We start from the raw sequence: 15,434 nt of genomic DNA, 5'->3' as shown, positions 1-15,434 counted from the left end.
AACACCCTTTGTATTTCTCACATATAGAGAAACACAGGGAAAATGCCACTGTGTCCCCAAAGCCCAAAGCTCACTAGCACTATTGATAGAGGTTATATTTCTTTTTTTTTTTTTTTAAGATTTTATTTATTTATTTGAGAGAGAGAATGAGAGAGAGAGCATGAGAGGGGTGAGGGTCAGAGGGAGAAGCAGACTCCCTGCTGAGCAGGGAGCCCGATGCGGGACTCGATCCTGGGACTCCAGGATCATGACCTGAGCCGAAGGCAGTCGCTTAACCAACTGAGCCACCCAGGCACCCGATAGAGGTTATATTTCAAGAATAAAAATATTTAATTTAATGCTGCCCTAACCTTTCTATAAAAGAAAATTTTTCCAAGGTAGATAAAATTGTCACATTTCAAACCTCTGAACAATTCATGAAAACAAAGGATGAAAGCTCAGTTGTGTGTAAAAGAGTTGTAAAAGAATTTTCTTAAAGCTTATTTACTCAAGCATAGCTTTCCATAACTCTTGGTTTAAGGACTTATCTAACACACAATGAAAGAGTAAATTAATATCTGGAGGACTACCTGATGTACTTTAAAACTTGATATCATACGCATGCTTTATCAGGTCAGATTATATATTTTTTAATTAGGTAGGTATCTTCAAATATTAGATTTGCCTGGGGCAGATGTATCCAAATACCACCTTTTTGTAACAATTTACTTTTCCCATTGTTTAAAGATAATTTCCTGCTCTCTTTCTTATAAATCTTTTCAACATATAATTCATTTATCTTCATTTTAGGATACTATACCAGCCCTTTATTGCCCTCTCCTATGCTCCCCAAAATGCCAAACTAAGATTCTCAAAGACTAAGTGTTATTTAGAATACTTTCCACTACCAGCAATAGAGCCCATCTTGTTTCTTAATTGCAGCAATGGGGTAGTGAAGACAAGAGGCAGTCTCCAACCAACATGTATTAGCAGTTAAAGAACATTCAGCTACATTTTCTTTTTATGTTTGTTGATGATGCTTGCCAACTTGCAATTTTTTCATAGGGAAACTATACCTATTCTAAACTCACTAACAAAGGGTTAGAGAGAAATGAAAAAAGGGAAATGATTTTCAGGAACATCCAGCCGCTGCTCTGGTCTTTTCCCCCTAAATTCTCAGGTTCTCAATTTCAGCTTTCTCTTAATAAATATTTATGAGGGATTCAAATGTGTTCCTCACCCATGTTATGTACTTTTTTTACCAGTGGAAATGCCATGAAGAATGAGCAAACTCTGTCTTGCGGTTACCTTAAAACAGTTTAGTTAATTAATACTATATATAACAGGTTCAACAGTATATTGAGGAAAGAAGTTGCGAAAATGTGGGAACAAACATACTAGTGAAATCAGAGTATCTTTATCCTAACCTTATTTTTTTCAGAACATCTTTAAAGTTGAGTAATGCAGTTTGACCATAGGACTCCTTAAGGAGGGAAACAGGAATCACCTGAATTAAGAGATGAGAGTTTCATTATTCTATCTCTCTCCCTACACCATCCTTTGGGCCTGATACCTTTTCACAGTGTCCTCTGCTCAAAGTGTCACCCTTGAAGTTGGTTCTGTAGTGGACCTGTGTGTGTGTGTTGTCAGTATATATAATTTTGCTTTTACGATGCTGGCAGAAGAAGCAGCCTACTAATTTTATTCAGCATGATGATAGGCCCTAACATTTTAATTATTTTTCATGTTGTGAGTAATTTATTATTCACTGGGTATCTTCCCTGTAAATCTTGTCCTCACTCTATAAGATTTTTCTTTGGTGTCCAACAAAGGGTTTCATTGCAATAAGAATCAAGGTGTGTCTATGTTCTTACCCAGAGCTCAAACAGTGCCAACCTTCCAGACCAGCCCAAGGGTTTGGGGTGGGGAAACAGAGTCATTATAGAACATCTTCAATGCTCTGCGCAGACAGCACCAGAGTTCTCACCCATGCCCTCCTAAAAGGGCATCTTGAAGCCCATCTTGCTGCAGAGCCGAATTCAGAACCCAGAGGACTAGGACTAAAATCAAATCTCACTGGGGTTCGTGTGCAAGAGAGACTCAAAGGAATGGATTGGCTCCTTTTCAGGAACATTTGCCTTTTGATCGTTTTCATGGTAAGTAGAATTTAAAGGCCTGGAAAGCAAATGCAGCCTTATCTCCTCTGCCGGTTTTCAGACTTTCCACGTGGGATTTATTCCTTTCTAAACCTGTTCCTATAAAGAGAGTCCTGTGAGTTCAGCCAGTGGTGACTTGAAAGTACTCTCCATGCTTGAGGGACCAAATGCCATAGAAAAGCAGGGGGAGAATCTGGCTAAATTAGAATTCAGTGGCATCACAGACATAATCTAATTCAGATTCAATATCAGAACAATTCTAAAATTTATAGTCAGAAACAAAATTATTTTTCTCTCTTCTTTTATTTATGCTTAAACCAAACAGATTGCTGTCAAAATTCCCAGTGCAAATGGATTCTACATGTGTAGGGAAGTAAAGTTGGTCAAGGCCATTTCTTTTAAACAGTTATTTCCCTGTGAGTTTGTTTCAAGGTGAAGGAATGGTAGCTATGTCAAAATTACATTGTGAATAACTATGAAATATTTAAGTCATATGAGAATTTTTTCCTATCAGAAATGGCTAAAGAAAATGAAGAAAACCAAGCCATCAGGACAAACCCTTTCTGGCATTATTAAAGCATTCCTACAGTCCAGGAAGGAACCATTTAGATGATATATTTCTTTAAAATAAACATGGCATTTTGGATATTGTACTACTTTCCTCCAACCCTTGGTTGCTCAAGGCATGAAGTACTTTCCAGATAGGTATCATGCATAGTAAGTGTCCTATCCTTGAAAAAGGTAAGGCAGCTCCTAATGCCAGGGCCCTAGAGAACAAAGATCAGGTTGGTCAGTTCACCAATTTTCAATTAGAAAAATCTATTTTAAAAATTCAATTAAGGGGTACCTGGATGGCTTAGTCAGTTAAGCATCCGAATCAAGTTAAGCTTGATTTTGGCTCAGGTCATCTCATGATTGTGGGATCAAGCCCCGAGATGGGCTCTGCACTCAGCAACGAGTCTGCTTGAGATTCTCTCCCTCTCTCTGCCCCTCCCCCCACTCATGTTCTCTCTCTTTCATAAAGAAATCTTTGAAAAAAATGAATTAAACTACGTTAGATTACATTAGACATAAGTCTATTGATGTTCAGAACAATTCAATCAACACAGTTAAGAAAAATTAAAGGGAATGATAAGAGGAGGGGATCATTGAAATTGTACATATTTTTTTTCAAAGCAAATAAATGCAAATACCCTATTGCTGGCCTCACCTCAGTCTCCCAGGAATGTCCACAGTGATGCTATGATATTAGCTTGGAAAATGATTCTCACCATATTCAGGCAACTGGCATTATATGGGACTCATCTGTACATCAGTTCTAAAAAGCAGAGGACAGCTGGGCTAGGGAGATATGGGAACACATGGCCATCCAGTTGGCCCAGCAGGTGCCATTCTTCAGGGCTTCACAGTTACCACGAGCTTCAAAAGCAGTGCAGGAGCCTAACACTGCCAAAGGGCACACAGCCCAAGTTTGGAAAGGAACAGTGGTAGAACATTCCATTCTCTGAGTTTGGGAGACAGATTATTAAATAAGATCATTTTTGAAAAATATTTGTAAACTGAAAAACTCCAAAAAGAAGTGTAATGCTCTGTTATAATGATCATTTTTATTTATGTTACTAAAGGAAAAGGAAAGAATCTGACTTAATTTTTAATAGAAATTAAGAATCATCCATATAGGGGCACCTGGGTGGCTCAGTCAGTTAAGCATCTGCCTTTGGCTCAGGTCATGATCTCAGGGTCCTAGGATCGAGCCCTGCGTCGGGCTCCCTGCTCAGCGTGGAATCTGCTTCTCCCTCTCTCTCTGTACCCCGCCACTCATGCTAGCTCTCTCATTCTCTCTCTCTCAAGTAAATAAAATCCTTATTAAAAAAGTATTTCAAAAAAAGGGAATCATCAGTGTAGACCTCTTGTTATACTTCTGTGGGCTATCTCCATGATTTTAAACTCAGATAAATCTTTTGTTTTTGTAAGGAAATCTGACTGCATGCATCTAGATTTTAAAGGCTACTTCTGAGCACTAAATTTTGCCTCCTGTTCTCTGCACAGGCATGTTTTATGACAATATTATTTAATTGAAGAGTTAATTTTTCTTCTCCTTGATCTTGAAAAAGTATTATATTTCAGATTCTCAGCATCTCTTTTTGGTAGTATTGCTTTATTACTCTTACTAATTTTCATGTTTCTGATGCTTAATTTCTCCCTACTCCCCACTGATACTACAGTATTTGTGTTTTACATTTCTTGGTAATTGTGATAGATTTAAGGTCTTTTCTAATAGATTTCTAATAGAGCTTTTAACATATCAAATAATAACATCTGTAATTAGAAGTAGAAACTTCTAGCATGTATCAAGATTGGAATAAGTTAGGGAAAAATCAGTATAATATTATGGATGTTGTGGAAAATAGGCACACCTACTTGCCTTTCACTTCTTGAACATGAACTCTGCCCTTTTTTCATTAACTAAATCAAAGGCTATCTGGGCATCACAGCAGCTTATGCTAATGAGGGTGGGGCAGCTTCTCAGAGATGGGTACTTTGTGTCATCTGTATCTCAACCACAAAGAGTACTTTAAACAAGATTTTGACTGACATGATCTATAAATGGTACCCAAAACTCTAAGCTACAATAGGGTGTCTCATTTTATCACGAGAGCCCTTTGGCATCGTCCTCCTAAGGACGTTCACCACGTTTTGCTTAAAATGGGTTGGGGTGGTCAGGTACAGTCAAAACTGAACTGGGACTCAGCAGCCTCAAGGGTGAGTCACAGCTTCCCCTCAAAGAGGCTGGGTAACTTTGGTCAAAGTACCCAACCTTTCAGGGCCTCATTGTGCCCCGTGTCAGGACACACTGTTAGACATGATGTCATGAAGCTTCTGCCAATGCAGAAACTGAGATCCTTTAATGACCTATATTGAAGAGTCGGGTAGTAGAAGTTCATCTCTGGCTCCCAAATATTATTTTCATAACTTTAGTCAAAGAATCTAAAGATTTAGGTCATGCTGTGGATTGTATAAGTTTTACTAGGAAAGAATCACTTAAGACAGAACAGTTATTAGCTGTGAGAGACCTATATTTTATCAAGTTGATACCATAAAAAAAAAAACCCAGCCAAGTAGCTCTTATCAGATAAGAATTTTTGTGCATATATGGTGATCATTCCTGCTACATATGAGATGTAAACATTTCAACTAAGTCTTCTCCTTCTTGGAAAGTAAAGAAGGTAGATGGCTAAAGCATATAAATATTATCTCACTGTAAATTGAAAACAGACATCAGAATTTAAAAACATATTTAGAACTAACCGAGCCACTTACCAATTTAGTTCTCACATAAAACAATGTGATTCTGCCATATAGAACAGAAATTTGTTTTATTTTATTGTCAGGCAAATCTCTAGGAGTATAGACTTATGGGGACACCAACAACAACAACAAAAAAACACCTTATCTGATTTTGTTTTTCACTTGTGCTAACCAGAATGCCCTAGATAATATTAAATGACTGGTTTTAGTACTGCTTGTCACAGAAACACTGATGTCCCAATTGGGCCAGTGCTGTATCCCTTCCATGCTTCTTTTATATTGTCTATTACATTCCAATATCTTTTCTCAGTTACTGACTTTCCTCCTTCTTTCAACACATAACACCAAAGGTCACATGGAAGCAAATCCCACCTCTATTATTTTTGTTGTTGTAAATATAAGGAAATATAATATATATTTTAATCCCAGTTGGCAAATTTATATTTTTGCCTTCAGATTCCTGAAGACTATATGTTGGACCAAAAAAAAAAAAAAAAGTTATATCCCAAGAGATATCTCGTATTATCATCATAACATGACCCATAATTTTACTATAGTCTTCTCAAGAATATCTATCTGTAGAGCTGTAGGATAAAAATCCTGCTCTAAAAATACTTCATGCCTCTTGAGATTCTATGATGTTTCCCCTTTTTCAAAGATATTTCTCTTTTTAAGAGAACTCTTCAATCCTGATTACGTAGTCTTCTGACTCCTTGTTAGTCCCTAAGTATCCAGGCAGGAGTTCCTTACAAAGTAATGAAACTATTGTTTGAGCTGCCGGGACATTTCCTTCCCTTTCCCAAGTGGGAGCACAGTTGGAATATTTCATGCACAGGGAGCACCTCTGATGAGAGGGTTTGTGGAGGGAGTGATTGGAGTGAAACCTTCAGATATTACCTGCATGAGAAGTATTTGCCTTTCCTTTCTACATGGAAAATTACACGGCTTACAAACTAAAATGCCACTACTCGATATACCTTCAATTATAAACAAAAGTGGTATAATTAGGCTTGTACTTGGCATCTCTAACATACCTCTGTGTGGATACCAATGGTTTTACACAATTATTTTTATAAGTATTATTCAGGAGAGAACTGCTTATTAATAAGTTAGTCCTAGGTGTGCAAGTGACTTCAAAAACTGACTTCAAAAAGGTAAGTCACAAAAATGAAAAATAGCCTTGTTCAGTAGCTACTGCTTTAAATCACTCAGTATGTAAAAGAATCATGTGTAGTCTAATATTGCAGGAAGCACACATAATGACTTAGATTCAAATATCTTGTATAAAAATCATCCTATTCTCTCTAGGAGAAAGTACTGACAAAGAAAAATAGGCCCAGGAAAACTTCAGCAATTTGCCAAAAGTTAGATGGCTACAGAATATTGTCTATCCTTTTATTCTCCCTAGAACGGGTACATCATTATAGGTTGGAACTCCCACACAAAGGATAGTACTTGTTGCATAATATTTTATCAGTGAAAATTTTTAAATAATGAATGGGTTTCATTTCTAATTTATCTTTCTTACCAAGTCACTTCACCATATGTCCCACCTATATGCTAATGGGCCACTTTAATGTGGCTAGTGAGCTTGAAGGTTTAAAATTGAGACAACCGGGGTGCCTGGGTGGCTCAGTCGTTAAGCGTCTGCCTTCGGCTCAGGTCATGATCCCAGGGTCCTGGGATCGAGCCCCACATCGGGCTCCCTGCTCAGCGGGAAGCCTGCTTCTCCCTCTCCCACTCCCCCTGCTTGTGTTCCCTCTCTCGCTGTGTCTCTCTCTGTCAAATAAATAAAATCTTTTAAAAAAATAATAATAAAATAAAATAAAATTGAGACAACCATGGAGCTGGATCTTGGGGATTTGGTCTGCCACTGCATTCCCATTTTACTGTCTTACACTAACAAAGCACTTTACAGTTAACAAAGTCATTTCACACACATAAAAGAAGTCCTCAAGGATAAAGAGAAGTATCCTTGTTTTACAAATAAAGAAATTTTCAGGGCATAAATAATTCATAAATGTACCATAAGTGGTACAGTCATCAATACCACATGTCCAAAACTTTATCCACTGTTCCAGCACTGACTCCTTCCCATACCTGGGCGGATGCTCTATCCTATCCATGCTTCTTCGATAGTGCCTATAAGATGCCCATCTCTTTTTATACATCTCTGCTTTCCTCCTTCTTTGAATGTGGGAACCCCTTCTGGGCAGATACTCCGTCTTAGTCTTCATCACATTCTTGGAGAGTAGGTAGCACAGGCACATACGTTTTAGCTTCTGAGTTCTTATATTGCCAGAAAAAGTCCTTTTCATGTTACTTCCGCTGATGCAATTTATGGTAAAGACATCCAAAGGAAAAAGGAAGATGGGAAACCCTCTCATCAAACTAGGCCACAGAGAGCATAGCAACACTCAGCATACCAAACATCTCTCTGGGTTATTTCTGCTCCCTCAACTGCACGTGCCCCTAACACCCTTTTTCCTGTATTCTGCCATTATGGCAACTGGTTCAAACCTCTCCATTCTGTGTGATGTCTTTTAGCCAGGCTCTCAGGCCAAACCACACCTTAGCATGATGTGTGACCTACATAGACTCCAAAAAGGCGACTTTTATAGACAGGGAATTTCTGCAATTAGCCAGGAACCCATAACTATCCTGCACAGTTTAATTGAGGTTCATGCAGGTAGGCTACTACATGCAATTTAGAAAGATGATGTCATTTCACGTTTCTTCCAAAACACCTATTCACAGGTATTTCCTGGAAAGTGAGGAGTCTCCTGACAGGGCTCATGATATTGTAGGGCTTAAGAATAAAACCCACAGTTCGTTCAGTAACACCTGCCCATAAAGGGACAGGATTTGGAGAGTATGGCTATTAGGACTCTCATCAGTAGAGCCAGCTGAGCAGAAAACAGAAATACCAGAAGTGTACCATCCCAGTCAGGCACAACGTAAGTTCTCCTAGATAAGAACCCTAGGATCTAACACTGCAACTTCCCCAAACTAAAAAAAAAAAAAGTCAGAGACATTTACACCTTACACTCGCAGACTCATAGGGCAACCATGGATCGTTGCTACTCTTCAACTGAGTTGGATTCTGTAGAGAGGACAAGAGCAAATAAAATAAATTCAAAACATTGCCTTTATCCCTTTAAACTGAGGACTAATCGGGTTGATGTGGCTAATTTCAAGTCTTTAAAAATGAATGACTAGTACTTTTATATGATAGGGTGTGCTGTGAACATACCCTCTAAAGCACAGAAGGAAACTCTTCTTTCACTCTTCTTCCTCTTTATAAATATACTGAGCATTTACTGTGCCTATCACTTCCACACTTTTATTCTTTTTTAGATCAGAACCTGAATCAGAGAGAGGCTAGGAAATTTATCCAAGATCACACAGCTGGTAAACAAAGTCAAGACTCAGACTCAGTTCTTCTGCGTCCAATGTGTCTAAACCACATTGCTTTTTATGAAGCTAAATTATAATTTAGGGCTATTTATCTTTGAGATATAAATTATTTGACTTAGATACAGACTTAAGAAACTTGATACCACCTTAATTGCTGCTATAACAATAATCTTCATTTGGGGCACCGATATCTCTGATGTACATGATCACTTCAGAGGGTACAAGTGTACAGATAGTCCTAAGTGAATCATTTACTAGATCTTCAGCTCTCATATATATATATATTCTTTCCTTAAGTCAATCTTATGATCATGCACCTGAACTTGAGGTATCAAGCTAGTTGTCCTCTCCCAAATCTCTCTTTAAAAAAAGTCACACCTCTCAACAAATATTATTATGTTGCACTGCAATGGATTATAAAAGTATCTGGGGGCACTGAACCAAGGGATAATTCAAAGTATCTATGTCAGTATTGAGAAAAAAATGACTCTAAAACTCATGAAGTGTCTTCTTGCAAGTCATACGATTCTCAATTATTTATTTTCAACAATATTAAAAGAGGACCCAATAGAATTATCAGCATATAGGTCATTTTAAAAATCATTTTTAATGATAGATGAAATATTATTAAACATTCTCAAGAATGTAAATTCTATAAAAATGTTTCTTTTCATGGCAATGTTAGTGTTTAAAATTATCTGCAGGATCACTTATAAGAATATGAAATCCAAAGATTTATTTTGGAAATATAAAGAAAGAAGATACAAGTAAAATTTTGTTCTCTTAAATTTTACACCTGTATTCTATTTCTTAAAATATTTTTAAACACTAAATGCCTCTGTCAGATTCATTATTAGCAATAAATTCCAAATAGTCACTCAGCAAAAATAAAATACCTATTTTGTCCTACTTTTAGATCAGAATAAGACTTTCACTTACAACACATACCTCCATGTATACTTCCCATAAATGCACAACTTGAAGCACAATAAATCTCCATAATCATTGATGTTATATTTTCATCTAAAGTCTGTATATATAGTAGAACTAATTTTATGAAGACCAAGCAGTTGGATAAGAGGCAGGGGAAGAACAGTACTAAATTACAAATATTATTTTGTCTTCTTTTTTTTAAACCCCCACTTTTTCTGAAAGGTCTACATTTCACCCAACTATTTACAAAGTAAATACAGATTATAAACAAAGCCAACTTCTAGATTTCAAACCAAGTTTATATATTCCATTTTTCTTAAACAGAGTTTTGTGACAAAGATCAAGTCTAATAAGACTTTAATCATCCCACAGAGCCATCACATGGCCCTGTAGAAGGCAGTCCCCTCTAGCTATTTTATCACAGTGCCAATGTATATGTAAGGAGTAGAGTTCACTTCACTGCTACCCAACTGGTTTTCTAATCTATCATCTATCCATTTGTACAAAACCATAATTTAGTCACATTGACACTAAAAGTCCTATGGTACAAATGCATGATATATGAGTTTAGTCATGCCTTCAGATATTGCTAATCAAATAGTTATTTTCTCATGTGCGTTTATCATAATTAGATTAATGCTTTACAGATAAGGTAAAAAGTTGAAAAGAAATCTCAGAAAATTACCATTTAAGGTACATGGGAAGTCTAAGAAATCATTTAAATTTGGAGAGAGAAAATTCTCCACAAGGTAGAAGTGTGTCTGAGTGGACATGGAATGCAGCCCACTCATTCCAAGGTTGCTCCAAGTTCAATGCTTAATCAAGAGTAGGGATAGTGAGTGATCACATGCATATCATGAACCAAAAGAAAAGGATATCAAAAGCCACTGTAAAACAATTTCTTTCAAAGAATTATGTGGATTATTTCATACATCTATGTATCTGTGTATATTTTTCCTTTTATATCTTCTACATTTTCTAATAATGCCACACTCAATTTTTGCAAGGCTTAGTATCTTTATCATTTTTATAGTGATTGTCCATTCGTTTCTACAACAAATATTTACTGCATGCCTAGACACTGGGCATTCTGATAGGGGAGAGAGTAAGAACATGATCCCCAAAGTCCCAGCTTTCTTGGAACATGTATAGTAATGGACAGGTACAGATAATAGAGAAGTAAATGGATAGCTTTTCAAAATAACATCGGACACTGAAAAATGCTAGGAAGACTCCTACAGAGGAAGATGTAACAATGATGGATTTGACAACCATTAACAGAGTGGTGGTCATGGATGCTGAATGAGCATGGAGGTCGGGAAGTCAGGGATGTCTTACTAAGAAGGGGACTGAGCCAGTGCTTTGAAAATCAAAGCTTGAGCTTTCCAGGCAGTGACTCAGTAACCTGAGACAAGGGAGCACTTGGGTCCTGGAAGAACAGAGAGCGGAAGAGACAGAGATAAGGGATAGAGTTGAGAGATCGGCAGAGCCAAATCAGATAGAGCTTCTTTGCTATGAAGGCAGTGTAAATTCCATTCTAATGGCCCTGGGAAGTTGCCTTGAGAGTTTTAAGCAAGGGAGTGACTTAATCCAATTTGTGCTTTAAAAAGCCTAACTTAGCTATTAAATCATTTTTATTTGGCCCTTGCAAAAGATCTATGATGTAGCCCATATATATATAATATCAGATTTAAATAAGGACTTTGTATTTGGTAACTTTTTCAATCTTAAGAGAATTGGGGATAACCAGTTAGGAAAGAATCTTAATGAGAAAAGATTTGGTACTCCTAAGGAACATATATAAAAGCTATACATTATACTCCACAATAAATATGTTTGTACAATATTTTTCTTTTTTCTTTTTTTTTAAAGATTTTATTTATTTATTTGAGAGAGAGAGAGAGAAACAGCATGAGAGGGGAGAGGGTCAGAGGGAGAAGCAGGCTCCCCGCTGAGCCGGGAGCCCGATGCGGGACTCGATCCCAGGACTCCGGGACCCTGACCTGAGCTGAAGGCAGTCGCTTAACCAACTGAGCCACCCAGACCCCCTGTACAATAGTTTTCAATGGAGGTACAATTCATTAGTTAAAAATAAAAAAGCTTCTATGCAAGCAAGAAAGATTTTCCAACCGTCCTTTAAAATTAGCACAACACAAATGCAATGACATGATTGTCTATGTAGAAAATTGAAAAGAATTGACAAAACAACTCCTGGAACTAATAAGCAATTACAACAAGGTTGCAGGATACAAGATTAATATACAAAAGCCAAATGTTTTTCAATATACCATCAATGAACAAATGGAATTTGAAATTTAAAACACAGTATCATTTAAATATCCCAAAATTAAAATTTTATATATAAATCTAACAAAATATATACAAAGGTATACATGAGAAAATCTACCAAATTTCGATGAAAGAAATGAAAGAAGAATTAGAGAGATATTCCATGTGTGAGAAAGAGAGAAGACAGTGCAGGAAAGGGAGAAAATAGAGACTAGTGGGAAGCTGAAGATGAGGAACAAGAACCTCTAACAGTGGGCTCTGCGCCAAGTTCACCAACCTTCTGGCATCCATCAAGGAAGGCCATGCTTCTAGTTACATTAACCTCCCACTGGAAGACAGTGCCTGACAGTCTCATGTCAGATTTAGTCTGTAGCACTAACTAGTCAGTTCTCTGTTACCCTGATAACCCAAAGACCTGAATGGAAGACACCTGTTAGAGTGATACATTAGGCAACCTTCACAATGTATGATGTCTCTATGTATTCATTGATGTGGAACTTTACCACAGTGATCATTGAGTGCAAAAAACATATTACCAAATGGCATATTATAACTCCTTCTGGTTAAAAAAAAATATTACAACTTGTATATGTATGTGTTTGGGGAAGAAGAAGAAAAAAAGCCTGAAAAATTTTTCCAAATATTAACAGTGGTAATCTCCAAGTAGTAGGATTTAGTGTGATTTTTACTTTTCCTCATACCTTCCAGAATCATCTAATTTTCTAACAACAAAAAAACACCTAAGCCCCAACAGGCATTATTTATTATGAAATAAAACATCCTTTGCAATCAAATAAAACCAGCTTCCATTAAATACTGAACTTTTGGGACCCTTGGGTGGCTCAGTCGGTTAAGCGTCTGCCTTCAGCTCAGGTCATGATCCCAGGGTCCTGGGATTGAGTCCCATATCGGCTCCTTGCTCAGCAGGGAGCCTGCTTCTCCCTCTGCCTGCTGCTCCCCCTGTTTGTGCCCTCTTTCTCTCTCTCTGACCAATTAAAAAAAAAATCTTAAAAAAATCAATAAAAACTGAAGTTTTTTTCCAGGTCTAGATCTTTTGTTAATGTCTAATAAAAGTACATGTTAGGGAGAAAGTGAATTAAGAGGAAACACTATGCCCCACTGCCAAATTTCTAATCTGTGTTTTTCCCCTTTCTGGACTCAGGTGCCATTCCAAATCCCCACCAGAGCCCCACTCCCTCTTATACCCCCCCACACACCTGCAGACCTGCTCTGCATCCTCTCCCAGTCAGTCTCTCTCCAGTCTCTCCCTGATTTCACTCTGCTCCCTGACTCACTGGAGTTCACCTTAGTACCTTATCACCTCTCTGAATCTCCCATCTGCCTTGGTAACAATCCCCAGCTAAAGGATAGCCCTCACATTCCTTCTCTTCCTGCTCCCAGGCTGCCAGGTTCTATTAGAAAAAGGACAAAACAGATGGGCTGCACATCATATTCTTGCTTCCTCATCTCAACTAGTCTTCAAACTCTTCAACAACTATGGACTAAGAGTTGGTTTCCTCTGCTTCTAACTTTTGGTGCTCAAGTGTTCCTAACTTGAGAATGCTAGGTGGAACTACTGCTCCTGATTTGAGGCATTCGTTGGCTTCCCGTCACTTTCGCTCACCTCTCCCCATTCTTGCTCATTCCAACTCCACAAAACGGTGGTATGATTTTTCTCCAGTTATATCTCAAAATGATTTTCTCCCTTTATTCTTCTATTTCAAAGGAAGAAATAGTCTACCTCATTACCCAATCTCTTTTACTCACAGTTTTGATCCAGCCATTCATATCGTCTTTTAGTCACAGTTGTAACTGTTCCTTGATGTGTTCCTCCTGCTCCCCTCCCTTTATCCTCTTCCTCTTATCACTCTTTCTCCACAAACCCCTTTTCCTCTCCCTTTAAACTGTATATTTGGTCATGATTTCCCAACATAAAAAATACGTCTTGATCTAATTAACTCCTCAAACTGCTCCTAACTTGAAAATGTAATCTCTGCTTGCTATTTCCACTTTTTCAGTAACTCGTCCCTTGACTCTAATTTGGCTTATGCCACCAGCAGAAGTTAGCAATGACTGCTTGCTTTAAGATCCCACAACCTTCTCAGTTCCCATTCACCTTGACCTTGCTATGCACATAAATCATTAAATATTACCTCTTTGTCTAACTTCTTATCACCTCACTCCACTTATTCTGCTTCTTTTCTTGCTACTTTTCCACCTACTTATCCAATCTCTCCTTTCTGAAGTCAGTTTCCTCACCGACCCACCACAACCACCACAATCGCTGCCATTTCTTAGCATTCTGACACTGACAGAATGTGCTGTGCACCCACAACCCTGGTGCCTTGATCTCTCTATTCCCCTAGTCTCTCAGAGCCCTTGGCTTTTAGACTTCTTCCTTCCGTACACTGCACAAATGTCAGCATCTCCCATAAGATTCTTTTCCCTGCCTACTTCATTTACTTTAAACCATTTCATGTAATATCCTCATTTCCTTTAACTTTAAATAGCACTCTCCTTTGGAAAATTCGACTTCTTTAGCTTTGATATCTATCCCAAAGTTTAGAATCACATTAAAAATAAATAAAACAAACATCAGTCACCCTCTCACTGCAGTGACACTCTCCTGCTGAATTTTCTGTTTCTATTGTCCCTGAAAGCCAAGCTTACACCACCAGAACCATCTGACCCTTCCTCCCCTGGCACCCATGGTCCATAAGCCCTATCTGTCCTTTGGGAATGTCTCTGTCCTCTCTCCATTCCAGTGCCACTTCAGCATAGTTAGACTAGTTGTTGTTCTATGCCCTACCTAAGCAATTGCTAATTACTAAGTGTCTCGACTTCAAGTGTTTTTCCTTTAAAATCTACCTTTTGTATCAATGCCATGTTTTACACACACTGCTTCGGTCACTCCTAGTCTCTTATCCAATAAAGTCCAAACTCCTTGATCTGGTATATAAAGCACTTCATGATCTGTCTCCAAACTGACATTCCAAACCTTGTTTCCCATGTCTCCTTAATACTTCTTCTATCTTCCAGCTAATATATTAGTTATCATTTCTGGAATATCCTTGACACCTGTGCTCATGTTTTACTCTGGCTGAAACTTTCTTTTTCATCAATTCCTCTTATCAAAGCAGCTTCATCCAGAACCCCTTTAGTCCCTACTTTCCTACGAGGCCTTACCAAAATTCACTTTGAACACTTGAGTTGTCCGCTATACCCTTCCACTGAGCCCATGGGTGACTCTGCTGAAGCATGTATCCTAACCTGCCTTGCTGTAATTAAGCGTCTTTCTTCCCTAAAAGTTTAAAAGCCTTTGGAGCGCAAAAAGTCTATTATTTATTTTGT

At 37.9% G+C, this 15,434-nt stretch overlaps 1 protein-coding gene across 1 annotated transcript in view; it reads left to right on the top strand.

Annotated features, from left to right (window-relative positions):
• Positions 1-15,434, top strand: part of DSG4 (desmoglein 4) — a 59,478-nt gene that overhangs the window by 15,853 nt on the left and 28,191 nt on the right. The window lies entirely within an intron of this gene.

Source organism: Mirounga angustirostris, unplaced genomic scaffold (genome assembly GCF_029215605.1).
Source record: "Mirounga angustirostris isolate CCGP_5_RB_7025 unplaced genomic scaffold, mMirAng1.0.hap1 SCAF_14, whole genome shotgun sequence".
Classification (NCBI taxonomy): Eukaryota; Metazoa; Chordata; class Mammalia; order Carnivora; family Phocidae; genus Mirounga; species Mirounga angustirostris.
Note: the sequence above shows the minus strand (reverse complement) of the source record. Positions and strands in the feature narration are given on the sequence as shown.